Source organism: Labrus mixtus, chromosome 24 (assembly GCF_963584025.1).
Source record: "Labrus mixtus chromosome 24, fLabMix1.1, whole genome shotgun sequence".
In the NCBI taxonomy this organism is placed as follows: Eukaryota; Metazoa; Chordata; class Actinopteri; order Labriformes; family Labridae; genus Labrus; species Labrus mixtus.
This window is the reverse complement of record NC_083635.1, coordinates 12,709,274-12,723,134: the sequence shown is the minus strand read 5'-3', so window position 1 is coordinate 12,723,134 and position 13,861 is coordinate 12,709,274. Positions and strand designations below refer to the sequence as shown.

Sequence of the window (13,861 nt, the reverse complement as noted above, 5' to 3'; positions counted from 1 at the left end):
AGGCACAATTAAAAATCTAGATAATGAACTTGAACCATTTGCATGTATTTAGGCTCAGTACAGTTCTTTGGTAAATCTTCATTTGGTTATAAACTACAATCTGCCTTATCATATACCGATGTCATGTGGGGTGGCCCTCCATGGTTTTATTGAGTTTATTGTTTTGTCCTTTTGTGGTGAAAAACCTTTTTTTTTAAAAACTTTATTTGTTTTGTTCTCAGAATCAAGCCTGGTGGTTCATGTTTTTAGAAAAGCTTTCTTCATTTAGCTCAGGTCATTAAATGGTTAAACAACAGTCCGCTTGTTTGCAAAAACTTTGCATACGTTTTTTTTCATAGTTTACAAAAAAATGTGGAAAATAGTAAAAAAAAACAACAACATGTTACTGAACATTTTCTATTTGAGGAATATTGTTCAGCTCTTGTTAACATGAAAAATAAAAATAAGATAATGTGCCGATCTTAATCAAGACCTCGGGACAAAATCTAATGATTCTTCATTTGAAGTCACGGGCCGCAAAAAATCCCCTCAAGGGCCGCAAATGGCCCTCGGGCCGCACTTTTGACACCCCTGGTTTATGAGTATCAATTTGGGTATAAAGTGCAACAAATTACTTTTTTTTAATGATGCATTGTTTTTGCAGTAACTAGTCCCTGCGTAGTAATGACTTTGTAACAGCAGGTAAACTTAGTCTGATGTGATTTAATCAAACAAGTTCTTTCTGATAGTGGAGTTAAATGTTGTAAGTTTTCACTTTTGAACTGAACAGGTGAAAAGTTCATAGTTCAACTAAACTTGTGCATCCTCTTCTCCTATTGGCTGCTGCTTAATTGAAGGCGCCTCAGAGTCTGGATTTGATCTCCGGGCCGGTTACAGAGGAGCTACATGCCATCAACGCATCGCTGCTACACATTATTCTGCAGGTTACTAAATTGAGTTTATGTTTTTGAAGTTTAACTGCAGTCATCGACGGAGGACTATGAGGAACAGAAGAAGTTTCAGCAGCTCCATACCAAACTTAATGCCCAGGACACTTGGAGGAAAACGCAGCAAAATGTGTGAAACCCAGCGACATTAAGTGAGTAACTGTCAACCTTAAATTACAGTAAGATTTTAAGATTTTTATATCAAAAATGGTGCTTGGATGTTACCGTAATTGCACGTGTTTGATAATTTATGCATGGCGCAAGTGTTAGCTTAAAGGCTACGGTGTCAGAGTCAGCTGATTGTTACATATTTATTATCCTTATGCAGTTTTAAACAGCTGAGATGCAATTTTTCTTTGCGGTTAAATGTCGCTCATGCTCAGGGGTTTACGCGTTTGTTGCCATAAGTAGTAATTCGCGTAAACTTAAAACCAATTTCTGGAAAGTTCTAATGCATTGCGTGTTACCACCATGGGACGGTGCTGCTAGCTTCGTGCTAATTTGAAAGCTAATCTAGTCAATACATGTTTTTGGCCGCAGTTTAAACTGGCGAAATTAAATTATTATAAGACTATTATTTCTAAGGTTGTTTCCTCTCTAGTTTTTTGCCCTATGAGTGGAGACGTTTTAACTTTATACATCCAAAAATTAGAAGAAACTTAGAAGAGATAGTCATAATTGAAATGCATTTATTTATGTAAATCGGTTTTTTTTTAATTAAGAAAAGTAAACTGATGAATCGTACTTATTATTTGTGAGCAGTGTATTTAAATTGGAGTAGTGGAAATCCTGCAGCTCCTGCGAGAAGCGCTTTGCCTCCATCTGGTGGACAATGAGCGGTACTGCAACCATCAGATAATATTCGCTTATGTTAATCGGTAGCCATTGCTGTAGCCGGTGGCGGGATAACAACTTGCCCTTTGTGTTTTAGAAAGGTAATTGTGTACCATCGTTTAATTATTGTGTATTATAGACAGATGGACTCGGGGTGGCTTTTTAAAGGCATCCGGTTTCGTACTGTCTCAGGCCTCGTTGGCGCAGTAGGCAGCGCGTCAGTCTCATAATCTGAAGGTCGTGAGTTCGAGCCTCACACGGGGCATGTCTTTTGCACATTTTCCCTCCAAGTAGCATGAGTATACTAAACTGTTTTATTATTTTGTGTTCCTAGTTTTTGGATAGGTTTATTAGTGTGTTTACGTTATACCACCTTAAAGAACAGTGGGGGGGTCCCCAGTTTCTGTCGCCCCCCTTATTTTGGGGGTCACGACCTGAAAAGTTTGGGAACCCCTGGTCTACAGTACCTACAGTTATTTTAGATTATCGATTGGAAATGAATCAAATACAACACATTTATGAAAGAAGTTTGTATGCATGCTTGCCAATGCACATAACAAAACATCTCAGACGGTTTTTAGCAACAGTACAATACTTTAGACGTTATATAAAGGGACATTTCGTGGTGTTAAATAAGCCCGGCTAGCTCAGTCGGTAGAGCATGAGACTCTTAATCTCAGGGTCGTGGGTTCGAGCCCCACGTTGGGCGCAGAGTTTTTTTCTTTTAGCCTGGTCCCGCTAGTTCATTCATTTCTTATGCATGGTGTGGTTTACAGCCTCTATTCATCGCTGCAGGAAAAGACACATTTTGTGACAGTTTTCATGACATTGTGAACCGGCTGCTGCGTTGCATATCTTCATGTTGTTACAGCCTACTTGATCCTTGAAGAACCGCCTAAGGGAATACTGAGATATGTAAGCATTGGTGGTTCAGTGGTAGAATTCTCGCCTGCCACGCGGGAGGCCCGGGTTCGATTCCCGGCCAATGCAACATCCTTTTTTTATTCTTATTATATTTTGGAAGGAAGTCTGTTTTGTGAGTCACCTAAAATTTCAATTGTGTGAAATGAAATTAATTGTTACAGTGGACCTTCCACGTAATGTCACATAATGATTTGCCGTTAGCGGTTTGTAAACAGAGACCTCGCTTGCCAGGCAGCAGAACACAGCCCAGTGTACCACCTGCAGCATCACATACCGACAAATGACCAACTACCTGCAGGAAAATGAGTGATGATGTATCTGTATGTTGAACAGGTGTGTTGATAAAGTATTGGCTTTTTACTTGCGAAGGTTTTATTGCACTTGCAGTAAAGAGTGTAGTTGGAGGAGCTCCTCTCCTCTGCTCTCAGTGTCGGGGCTGTCATAGACACAGAGCAGCACAGAGAGGCTGCAGATGATAATTAAAATAAAAATATTTTTCAAAGTACAAAAATAGTTATCGTTGTTTATTAATGTAAAAAAAAGAAATACACAAAAAAATAAGGTTCTCATATGTATTTCTGATGCACACAGTGTTTTAAATACATGTAGTAGAAATCCACAAATATATGTATTTAAAAGTATTTGTAATTTTCATCAAAAACATATTTGGATGTTACATTTATATACCAACTGTTGAGCCTGCATTTACAGACTGCTTGTCATGTGTGAACTTCATTAATTTTGTGTGTGGGTTTTTGAGACTCCCCTGACTTGGCTCATTCATAAATGCACAGTTTTCAACAGGGAATTATCTGTAGCCAATCGGATGGCTCCTTCCCTTTCAGCGTAGATTTGAGGGTATCATTTAATGGGATCATTTAACATCTAAAAAAAAACCACACAAATGCAGTGAAGTTGAGTGACCTGCTGAGCAGGGACAATGTGGCTTAAAGGGTAAGGTTGACCGTCTCTCGACCGGAGAACTGGCTTTGCTCTTGCTGCTTCATAGTGACAATGTGGCAGGGGTTGATCGTCGGTCGACTGGAGGGTTGAGGGTTCGGTCTCCGGCTCCTGCAAGTCCTCCTGATTTTTCCGAAAATTAAAAATTTGTTTGACATGTAAGCATTGGTGGTTCAGTGGTAGAATTCTCGCCTGCCACGCGGGAGGCCCGGGTTCGATTCCCGGCCAATGCAACATCCTTTTTTATTCTTATTATATTTTGGAAGGAAGACTTTTTGTGAGTCACCTAAAATCTCAATTAACTATTGAGTGGACCTTACAGTGCACTCATGGCACACAAACAGTAACATTTTGTGGATGATGTGGCTGAGGGGAAAGGTTGATCGTCTCTAGACTGGAGGGTCGAGGGTTCAGTCTCCTGATCCTGCAGCCGCATGTTCAATGAGTGCTGGGTCAAAAACACTTGACCTAGTCTTACTTCTGCTGCTGAGCAGGGACAATGTGGCTTAAAGGGTAAGGTTGACCGTCTCTCGACCAGAGGGTCGAGAGCTTGGTCCCTGGCTCCTGTGGTCGCATGTCTGATGTCCAGGACCAGGTTTTGCTCCCACTGCTGCACAGCGACAATGTGGCTCAAGGGGGAAAATCGATCATCTCGTGTCCGGAGGGTCGAGGGTTCGCTCCCCTTCTCCTGTGGCCGCATGTCTGATGGTCCCTGGTCAAGACACTTGAACTGGCTTTGCTCCTGCTGCTCCATAGTGACAATGTGGCAGGGGTTGATCGTCTCTAGACTGGAGGGTCGAGGGTTCGGTCCCCTGATCCTGCAGCCGCATGTTCAATGAGTGCTGGGTCAAAAACACTTGACCTAGTCTTACTTCTGCTGCTGAGCAGGGACAATGTGGCTTAAAGGGTAAGGTTGACCGTCTCTCGACCGGAGGGTCGAGAGCTTGGTCCCTGGCTCCTGTGGTCGCATGTCTGATGTCCAGGACCAGGTTTTGCTCCCGCTGCTGCACAGTGACAATGTGGCTCAAGGGGGAAAGTCGATCGTCTCTCGACCGGAGGGTCAAGGGTTCGCTCCTCTTCTCCTGTGGCCGCATGTCCGCTGGTCCCCGGTCAAGACACTTGAACTGGCACTCTTGCTGCTTCGCAGGTTCAGTCTCCGTCTCCTGCAGCCTCTCTCTCTTGCAAGTCCTCATGATTTTTCCGAAAATTAAAAAAAAGTTTGACAAGTAAGCATTGGTGGTTCAGTGGTAGAATTCTCGCCTGCCACGCGGGAGGCCCGGGTTCGATTCCCGGCCAATGCAACATCCTTTTCTATTTGAGAAACAAGCAAGAGCTCCTCATTCACGTTCACAGACATGCACACTACACTAGTGTTGCACGGTATACTGGAATGTGTGTACTTTTTCTGTACTATGTATTTAAAATAGTTCAGTATAGAGAGTATGATTCAGACAGAGAATTAAAAATTGTTATCTGCATGTCCACTAGGCGGCAATATGAGCAAGGTAGTCAAGTAAGACTGTCGATGTAGACGTTCCATGACATTCATTTAAGTGCGGCCATGAGTTGGAAACACTGACATGGCCTTAACTTGTCCACTACGAGTTAGGTGGACAGCCTAATGCTGGCAGTCTCCTCCAGACTCTACATATGTGTATTTGTGAAACTCTCATGCAAGTCCGCATGATTTTCCCGCATAGTGAAAATATGTATGGCATGTAAGCATTGGTGGTTCAGTGGTAGAATTCTCGCCTGCCACGCGGGAGGCCCGGGTTCGATTCCCGGCCAATGCAACATCCTTTTCTATACTTTATTCTTTTTAGATGTTGGAAGAAAGTAAATCACCTTTGATTTTATTTAACTTCGAGTTGAATTTGCTTTAAGTGAATTCATTGCTCTTGCATCAGTCTTGTAATCTAAGGATTTGAAGTTGAGCCCAACAGGTTTTTCACAGGCGTTATGTGATTTCCTGAAATTATTTCTATTCAGTATAGAAACTTACTGTGTTTATACATAAGAAGGAGATTGTATCTTTTATGTTTACAAATGGTTAGACAATGATATTTAAGATTGTTTTATTGTTATTGAATTGTTCCTTCATATTAGGAAAATCAGTACTGCAAAATGATGTCAATTTTTCAACTGTTTTCATCTTAAAAGATTAAGGACAAATGACTACAGAGGAAAAGGTATGTACACTCCCCGTCGGGGAATTGAACCCCGGTCTCCCGCGTGACAGGCGGGGATACTCACCACTATACTAACGAGGAGGTGCGTACAGTTACCTTTGTTGGCATTTACATTTTGTATATAAAACAAACTGTTAAAACCGCAATTCACAAGTCAGCATTGAACCGTGGATGCCGTACCGAACGGTTCAATATTTTATTGAGAATTGTTGCATGCCTAGTCCCCATGACCTTTGGGTTGCGCTGCATAGTGCGATGACCTTGAACATGTAAGCATTGGTGGTTCAGTGGTAGAAAAGTGTTTATGACGCTGCAGGGAATACCGCCGATTTTAAAAAAAACTGGATTTGCACTGAAACTAGGCCTCGTTGGCGCAGTAGGCAGCGCGTCAGTCTCATAATCTGAAGGTCGTGAGTTCGAGCCTCACACGGGGCATGTGTTTTAGAATATGTTAGATTTACACTGAAAAACAGGTTAATCTGAATTGCTTAAAATATAAACCTCGTCTAGTTGAGCTTCAGCTCGTCCATACACGGTAGTTTCTCTGCAAAATGTCCCCACTGCCTATAGGTCACTGGAGAGTTATATTTTATTTTGATTTGCTCCTTGTGTTGGGGGTATCGTGTACACAGCAGACAGGTCAGACACATGTAAACTCAGGATCACCACTTAGCTTTACTCCTGTCCTTTTAGTTTTGCAGGATTTTTCTAGCTGATGAACTGCAAGATTTTTCACTTGGTTGCCACTTGGGATCTTCTTATCTAATTAGAAGTTCAGGGAATTTTTGACTTCAATCCTTCATTCAGTGTTGGCTGGGACAGCATACACTAATGCTGTAGCGAGTCTAGCTGTTGTTGCTAGCGACAAATTCAGGTGCTCTCCTTTCAGCCTATTGCAAAGTCAGATTAGATTTGAACATGAAGTAAACTACAATTAGCTCAATGAATGTCAATATTCATTGTTAATATACCTGGACGAGTGGGAAACACTGCACTCTACATGTTTTCCAGGCGCGCACGCTCGCTCCACACTTTCAGAAACTGGTCTGTAGTGAGACTCTACTTGAGCAATGACTGCAGCCTGTATGATCTATAGACTGTCACTGTACCGGGCCCGGCTGCTCCTCACTGCTCGCCATGCTAAAAGTAATGTTATTGTCAGCGTCACCAAACTTTAGCGCGTGGTGATCGGCTATTAACTCGGACGGGGTTTCCTCATCCCTGCGCGCTGACTCACAGGCACACACAGACAGAGCCAATTTAGAGAGAAATACAATGCGCGGAAACTAGTTAAACGCCAAACCGTTAAAACCGCAATTCACAAGTCAGTATTGAACCGTGGATGCCGTACCGAACGGTTCAATATTTTATTGAGAATTGTTGCATGCCTAGTTCCCATGACCTTTGGGTTGCGTTGCATAGTGCGATGACCTTGAACATGTAAGCATTGGTGGTTCAGTGGTAGAATTCTCGCCTGCCACGCGGGAGGCCCGGGTTCGATTCCCGGCCAATGCATCATCCTTTTCTCCACTTGACGCATACAAGGAATTTGACTTGGTGTTGAGGAGCTGTGCAGGTGTGATGATCATGTGTAGCCGAACCATGGGGTGTGAGCCAACAGAACCTGAGCTCCTTGTAAGAGGATTTTATCAGGTTTTTTTTTTCTACAATGGTAGTTAAGGTGCAGAGCTTGTGTTGTCATGACGCTGCAGGGAATACCGCAGATTTTAAAAAACTGGATTTGTGATGAAAATAGGCCTCGTTGGCGCAGTAGGCAGCGCGTCAGTCTCATAATCTGAAGGTCGTGAGTTCAAGCCTCACACGGGGCATGTGTTTTGATATGTCTTGATGTTGGTGACACATAGATCTCAAAGGTGCGCTTTCATTTTAGTCAGATACAGAACACTCCGGATTTCTCCTTAATGAAGGATGTCAACGTTGTTTACCCGTGTGCTTGTGCTTGTGCATGAACTGTACCCTGCAGAAACACACCTCCGACGCATGCCATGGCCAAGGACTGGTCAGAGGTACAGAGCGGTCACACTAGTCAAACAAACTGAACTTTAGGGGTGAAGTGTCCTTAGGCACGGTACGGATTGCCAGTCTGACCACGCCCTTAGCCTGGGAACTGGCTGACAGCAACAGATGGAAAATGGTAAAATACCTCACTGGGGAAAGTCTGTTGTGTTGCTCTTACTCCAGTATTTTCAAACAAATTGTCGCTATGTGAAACAATCATGCGGACTTGCATGAGAGAGTCTTACAATTATGAGATTGTACATTCGTATTTATTGAGCTACTTCAAAATCCACACCTTGAACCCTGACTACACTCTTCCCTCAAAGACTAGAGACAATATAGGTGTATTTGTGAAACTCTCTCCTGCAAGTCTGCGTGATTGTTCCGCATAGTGAAAAAATGTTAGGCATGTAAGCATTGGTGGTTCAGTGGTAGAATTCTCGCCTGCCACGCGGGAGGCCCGGGTTCGATTCCCGGCCAATGCATCATCCTTTTCTATACTTTATTCTTTTTAGATGTTGGAAGAAAGTAAATCACCTTTGATTTTATTTAACTTCGAGTTGAATTTGCTTTAAGTGAATTCATTGCTCTTGCATCAGTCTTGTAATCTAAGGATTTGAAGTTGAGCCCAACAGGTTTTTCACAGGCGTTATGTGATTTCCTGAAATTATTTCTATTCAGTATAGAAACTTACTGTGTTTATACATAAGAAGGAGATTGTATCTTTTATGTTTACAAATGGTTAGACAATGATATTTAAGATTGTTTTATTGTTATTGAATTGTTCCTTCATATTAGGAAAATCAGTACTGCAAAATGATGTCAATTTTTCAACTGTTTTCATCTTAAAAGATTAAGGACAAATGACTACAGAGGAAAAGGTATGTACACTCCCCGTCGGGGAATTGAACCCCGGTCTCCCGCGTGACAGGCGGGGATACTCACCACTATACTAACGAGGAGGTGCGTACAGCTGCCTTTGTTGGCATTTACATTTTGTATATAAAAGAAACTGTTAAAACCGCAATTCACAAGTCAGCATTGAACCGTGGATGCCGTACCGAACGGTTCAATATTTTATTGAGAATTGTTGCATGCCTAGTTCCCATGACCTTTGGGTTGCGTTGCATAGTGCGATGACCTTGAACATGTAAGCATTGGTGGTTCAGTGGTAGAAAAGTGTTTATGATGCTGCAGGGAATACCGCCGATTTAAAAAAAACTGGATTTGTATTGAAAATAGGCCTCGTTGGCGCAGTAGGCAGCGCGTCAGTCTCATAATCTGAAGGTCGTGAGTTCGAGCCTCACACGGGGCATGTGTTTTTAGAATATGTTAGATTTACCCTGAAAAACAGGTTAATCTGAATTGCTTAAAATATAAACCTCGTCTAGTTGAGCTTCAGCTCGTCCATACACGGTAGTTTCTCTGCAAAATGTCCCCACTGCCTATAGGTCACTGGAGAGTTATAGTTTATATAGTCTTACTTCAGAACACAGGAATGGTGCGTACCATTTTCTTTGGATCTCAGAACTGGGAATGACGTCCCGTTCCAGATGCAAGTTGGCAACAATTCAGACAAGCAACATGGACTCCTCCAGGAGTACCTTTGTTTTTTAAGAATAGTGTGCGCATGAAAATAACACATTTCCACAGATAAATAGCTTTAACATATGGTATGGTGTACCGCTAAGTAGGAGAAGACTCGGTTGTTTTAAATCATTCAAGCTTAACCTTCTAGCCACAAGCCATGCATGTGTTGTATTAAAGGTCCCATATTCTTCTTTTTCTGGTTTTATATGCCCTTTAGTGTGTTTTCCAAGTGTCCTGTGCATGTTTAGGCACATCTATGTGCAAAAATTCAAAGTCCGCGGAAACGCGGCTTCTCCTACGTCCTCCTGTTAGCTGTAGCATTAGCTGCATGTAACGCTCGGTTCTAGCCCCCCTCAATAAAAATGTGTCAGTCCGACGTCATTGTCAGTGTGAGATCACTGATCTAAGCCCATTGGCTCGTTGTGGCCCTGCAGCTCATGTTGAAATTTCCGAGATGCGTGCTGAGCAACTGACCAATAACGACAGAGCGGATTGGCAGACCAATCAGAGCAGACTTGGCCCACGTGGGGTCTAACAGTGTGGGCTCAACAGAGTGTAGCTGACGGACTCAGAGCGGAGAGGGAGCAAGGAGGAGCAGTACATGAAAACAGACACTTTTTTCAAACTTTAGCGATTGTGAACGTACAAAAGTAGGAACACAGATTAAATATACGAACCCTAAAAAGGGCATAATATGGGCTCTGTAAGACCTTATGTACATATGAAGGCCTTCAAATTTCCAAAACTGTGATGCATTGGCCGGGAATCGAACCCGGGCCTCCCGCGTGGCAGGCGAGAATTCTACCACTGAACCACCAATGCTTGACGTAGGCCTGTTTTTCTGTGATTTTTTCGCTGAAGAAAAGGCAACACATGAGCCTGTTATAAAAACACTTCTCCTGGAGGAGATTTAACCATTCTCTCTCTGTTCCTTCACCCTAAAATACTTAAACAGCTTGGTATCAGTTGCATTCGTTCCTTTGTGAGATCTTTCAGAATTGTTGGCCTTTACAAAAGATGATGCAATGTCACTACTCTTATAAACATAGCTTTTTTACAAAACCTTGATCCTTCTATGATATAGTCGTTCCGCCAATTTCTAAGAAGACATTCTTGAAAACCGAAAATAACGAGCTTAAATTTTAAGCACATTCATACGTCATTGAAGTGTTTTACATTTTCTCTTTGCAGTGTTTTTAACAAGATGTTGCTCTATACTCAGAAAAATAGAAAGAAACTTTCTTACATTCCCTTCTGTTGAGGTGTGAGATCCCTCAAACTCTTGCAGAAAAGAAAGCAGGTGATTTGGGTTAGCGTCCTCCAAGGGCAAGATCATCGTTCCAACAGGTATCTGTGTTTAACCAGGGACTACTCCTTGTTGACTCATAACATAACTGGTGCCCCATGTGAGGTCCAACTCACGACCTTTGGATTATGAGTCACCAGCTGACACCTACTCTGCAAACTGGGCTCTTCTGTACATTTGATAATTGGTTGTGTTTATTTTATCATCTACAGGTTGTGAGTTTGATCCCCATAATGCAAGTCGTTAGTTATATGTGTAGTTTTGTTTGACATATTGTGTACAGTACAAACCTTTGGTTTAAATGGTCTGACAGAGCTGAGGCAGCGCTGCAGAGCAAATGAGAGAGCCAGGACTGAGGGCTAAAAAAACATTTTTGAGCCCAGACAAAGAACAGACAGCAGTGTAAGAGGTATATTATGGAAGGAGCTTATAGGAAATCCTCAAAATTGTTGTTGCATTGGCCGGGAATCGAACCCGGGCCTCCCGCGTGGCAGGCGAGAATTCTACCACTGAACCACCAATGCTTAAAAACCCAGGAATTTTCCTTTATTTTCGAACGGCAAAACACACAAGGCTGTTATTCAAACGCACCTTTCCTAGAGGAATATTTCACCATTTTCTCTCAGGTCTGTCATTAAAAATATCTTTAATTATCAGAACCAGTTGCTTTGCTCCTTTATGAGATCTTGCAGAATTGTCGTAAAGAAATTTGTAATCTGAGTTGCACACCCATGTAGTTTCAGTGAGAAATCGTATTAAAGCATGTGTGCGTTTGAAAATCCATTCAGATGTTTGTTTTTCAGGCCTCGTTGGCGCAGTAGGCAGCGCGTCAGTCTCATAATCTGAAGGTCGTGAGTTCGAGCCTCACACGGGGCATGTGTTTTAGAATATGTTAGATTTACACTGAAAAACAAACGGAAGTATAAACTTTGTCTAGTTGAGCTTCAGCTCGTAGTTTCTCTGCAATATGTCCCCACTGCCTATAGGTCACTGCAGAACTGCATTTTATTTTTATTTGCTCCTTGTATTCATTGGTCCTGCTTTCTTCTCAAACAAGCTGCAACTCCCTTCCTCAACTAAGTAGTTCTGCTCAGTGCTTAACAACTGTAGCTGTAGAGAATTGAGTTAAAAAGATGTCATTCAGTGTTGGGGGTATCGTGTACACAGCAGACAGGTCAGACACATGTAAACTCAGGATCACCACTTTACTCCTGTCCTTTTAGTTTTGCAGGATTTTCGAGCTGATGAACTGCAAGATTTTTCACTTGGTTGCCACTTGGGATCTTCTTATCTAATTAGAAGTTTAGGGAATTTTTAGCGAGTCCAGCTGTTGTTGCTAGCAACTTATCAAATGACAACGGAGGTTGGTCGTGTTGTTGCAGTATTTTATCTTGCAGTTACCAACCTTTTATTATTCTATTTATAAAACTTTTGCATAGCTTGCATTTTTGTGACACATGTCCAACTCACGACTTCCTGGTGTTTGCAGAATCTGAAACGCTCCCCATAATCTTTGCTTGTAGTTTTTCTTTTACTGCCACCTATTGGCTTTATTGTGAACTGCACTGTAGGTGGTGTGTCTTTCAAAACTGCCATCGCAGAATTTGCGACCGTTTCAATTCTGTAATATCTGCTTCAATGCTCATATTTGCAAGGAGTACATGATATAATGCCAAAGCGAACCCTGATAGAAACAAAACCCTTTTAAGCTCATATGAAACAGACAGCTGCAGCAAGAGGTGTATCAAATGTTCCTCCTTCCTCTTAGAGCTCAGACCACTAAAGAGTGTTGAATTAGGGCAGAGGCTAATTAAAGCTTTTTTTGTTTGAAAATCCATTCAGATATTTGTTTTTCAGGCCTCGTTGGCGCAGTAGGCAGCGCGTCAGTCTCATAATCTGAAGGTCGTGAGTTCGAGCCTCACACGGGGCATGTGTTTTGGAATGAGACTTACCCTGAAAAACAAACATGTATTCATTGTGTTAGTTGTTGAATGCTTTGTTGTTAGTCTTAAATCCTTTGGAGTATAAACTTCCTGCAGTATGTCCCCACTGGCTATAGGTTACTTGAGTTATATTTAATTCATTTTATCATGAACTGGTTTGGAGCTTTTAAAAAAAAAAAAAAGCTTTCAAGCATATAACTTCCTAATATTTTTTAGCAATATTGATAATAACTTAATTTAATGTAAGTCTAGCATAGAAGCTTTGAAAATATATGATTTTATACACTGCAGTTTGTCAGGGACTATAACATTCCTTGTAGTTTTCATTTTTTATCTTATTGGGAATAGAGATGAGAAAGAACACAAGTCACTGCTCAAGAGGATTGCGGGACCTCTTGCTTATTAATTTCATTGGAAACTTAAAACCCTTCGTCATCCATTCTGAGCCACATAAAATACCATTGTTGTCGAGGAGAAAGAGATACAAACTCTTTAGTGAAATCTTCAAAGCTTATGGGTGTTGGGACAGATAGTCAAAAGAGATATTGGGTGTAGTATCACTTTAAGAATGGTCAGTTCTCTCCTGTGTCACAACACACCATTAATGTGGGCCTTAAATGTCATATCTGTTTCCATAATAAAGCCCCTCGAATGGGATTTTACAGTAAAAAGGTCAATGTCATTACAACTGAGACATCAAGTGACAGGTCGCCCGCATTTAATCAATTTCTGGAATATTTCCTTTAAAGAGCAAACTTCCACAAAACCAACTAGATGATGTCAGAACCAGGCTTTCCTAGAATTGCTCCCACCCTTTCCTGCAGACGGGAACAGTTTCTGAAAATGTAAATTAAAGAGACGTTGAAACACATTTAAGTGCATGCAAATAACATTTTAATGGACACTCAGCAGAACAGAGAAACAAACTCTTTTAAAACTTACCTTAATGGGGGTAAGGAAAGTAATGATATTATGAATCATCTAAATGATGGAATAGCTTGAATGGTCTTTCCCTCTATTATTTATGCTTTGAATTATCTTTAAATGCTTTATTGGAAATGCAGTCATCGTAAGTATTAAATATTCAGAGGAAAATAGAGCACATGGTGAAGCATGTGATTAGGCATATTGATGTATTTGTTAAGAAGGGTTCAAATTTGAGGTACTATC

The 13,861-nt window shown here is 41.5% G+C and overlaps 17 non-coding genes across 17 annotated transcripts; 13 read left to right on the top strand and 4 right to left on the bottom strand.

The window, feature by feature from the left end:
* Positions 1–1,952: 1,952 nt before the first annotated feature.
* Positions 1,953–2,025, top strand: trnam-cau (transfer RNA methionine (anticodon CAU)). The gene has a single exon. It is a non-coding gene; the product is annotated as a tRNA-Met (tRNA).
* A 371-nt stretch (positions 2,026–2,396) lies between these two features.
* trnak-cuu (transfer RNA lysine (anticodon CUU)) lies at positions 2,397–2,469 on the top strand. Its single transcript has one exon. It is a non-coding gene; the product is annotated as a tRNA-Lys (tRNA).
* Positions 2,470–2,679: 210 nt separating this feature from the next.
* Positions 2,680–2,750, top strand: trnag-gcc (transfer RNA glycine (anticodon GCC)). The gene has a single exon. It is a non-coding gene; the product is annotated as a tRNA-Gly (tRNA).
* A 1,056-nt stretch (positions 2,751–3,806) lies between these two features.
* On the top strand, positions 3,807–3,877 carry trnag-gcc (transfer RNA glycine (anticodon GCC)). The gene has a single exon. It is a non-coding gene; the product is annotated as a tRNA-Gly (tRNA).
* Positions 3,878–4,874: 997 nt separating this feature from the next.
* On the top strand, positions 4,875–4,945 carry trnag-gcc (transfer RNA glycine (anticodon GCC)). Its single transcript has one exon. It is a non-coding gene; the product is annotated as a tRNA-Gly (tRNA).
* A 421-nt stretch (positions 4,946–5,366) lies between these two features.
* trnag-gcc (transfer RNA glycine (anticodon GCC)) lies at positions 5,367–5,437 on the top strand. Its single transcript has one exon. It is a non-coding gene; the product is annotated as a tRNA-Gly (tRNA).
* A 405-nt stretch (positions 5,438–5,842) lies between these two features.
* Positions 5,843–5,914, bottom strand: trnad-guc (transfer RNA aspartic acid (anticodon GUC)). Its single transcript has one exon. It is a non-coding gene; the product is annotated as a tRNA-Asp (tRNA).
* Positions 5,915–6,195: 281 nt separating this feature from the next.
* Positions 6,196–6,268, top strand: trnam-cau (transfer RNA methionine (anticodon CAU)). The gene has a single exon. It is a non-coding gene; the product is annotated as a tRNA-Met (tRNA).
* Positions 6,269–7,277: 1,009 nt separating this feature from the next.
* Positions 7,278–7,348, top strand: trnag-gcc (transfer RNA glycine (anticodon GCC)). The gene has a single exon. It is a non-coding gene; the product is annotated as a tRNA-Gly (tRNA).
* A 241-nt stretch (positions 7,349–7,589) lies between these two features.
* trnam-cau (transfer RNA methionine (anticodon CAU)) lies at positions 7,590–7,662 on the top strand. The gene has a single exon. It is a non-coding gene; the product is annotated as a tRNA-Met (tRNA).
* Positions 7,663–8,266: 604 nt separating this feature from the next.
* On the top strand, positions 8,267–8,337 carry trnag-gcc (transfer RNA glycine (anticodon GCC)). The gene has a single exon. It is a non-coding gene; the product is annotated as a tRNA-Gly (tRNA).
* A 405-nt stretch (positions 8,338–8,742) lies between these two features.
* On the bottom strand, positions 8,743–8,814 carry trnad-guc (transfer RNA aspartic acid (anticodon GUC)). Its single transcript has one exon. It is a non-coding gene; the product is annotated as a tRNA-Asp (tRNA).
* Positions 8,815–9,094: 280 nt separating this feature from the next.
* trnam-cau (transfer RNA methionine (anticodon CAU)) lies at positions 9,095–9,167 on the top strand. Its single transcript has one exon. It is a non-coding gene; the product is annotated as a tRNA-Met (tRNA).
* Positions 9,168–10,193: 1,026 nt separating this feature from the next.
* Positions 10,194–10,264, bottom strand: trnag-gcc (transfer RNA glycine (anticodon GCC)). Its single transcript has one exon. It is a non-coding gene; the product is annotated as a tRNA-Gly (tRNA).
* A 937-nt stretch (positions 10,265–11,201) lies between these two features.
* On the bottom strand, positions 11,202–11,272 carry trnag-gcc (transfer RNA glycine (anticodon GCC)). The gene has a single exon. It is a non-coding gene; the product is annotated as a tRNA-Gly (tRNA).
* A 279-nt stretch (positions 11,273–11,551) lies between these two features.
* trnam-cau (transfer RNA methionine (anticodon CAU)) lies at positions 11,552–11,624 on the top strand. Its single transcript has one exon. It is a non-coding gene; the product is annotated as a tRNA-Met (tRNA).
* A 981-nt stretch (positions 11,625–12,605) lies between these two features.
* trnam-cau (transfer RNA methionine (anticodon CAU)) lies at positions 12,606–12,678 on the top strand. Its single transcript has one exon. It is a non-coding gene; the product is annotated as a tRNA-Met (tRNA).
* Positions 12,679–13,861: the final 1,183 nt, after the last annotated feature.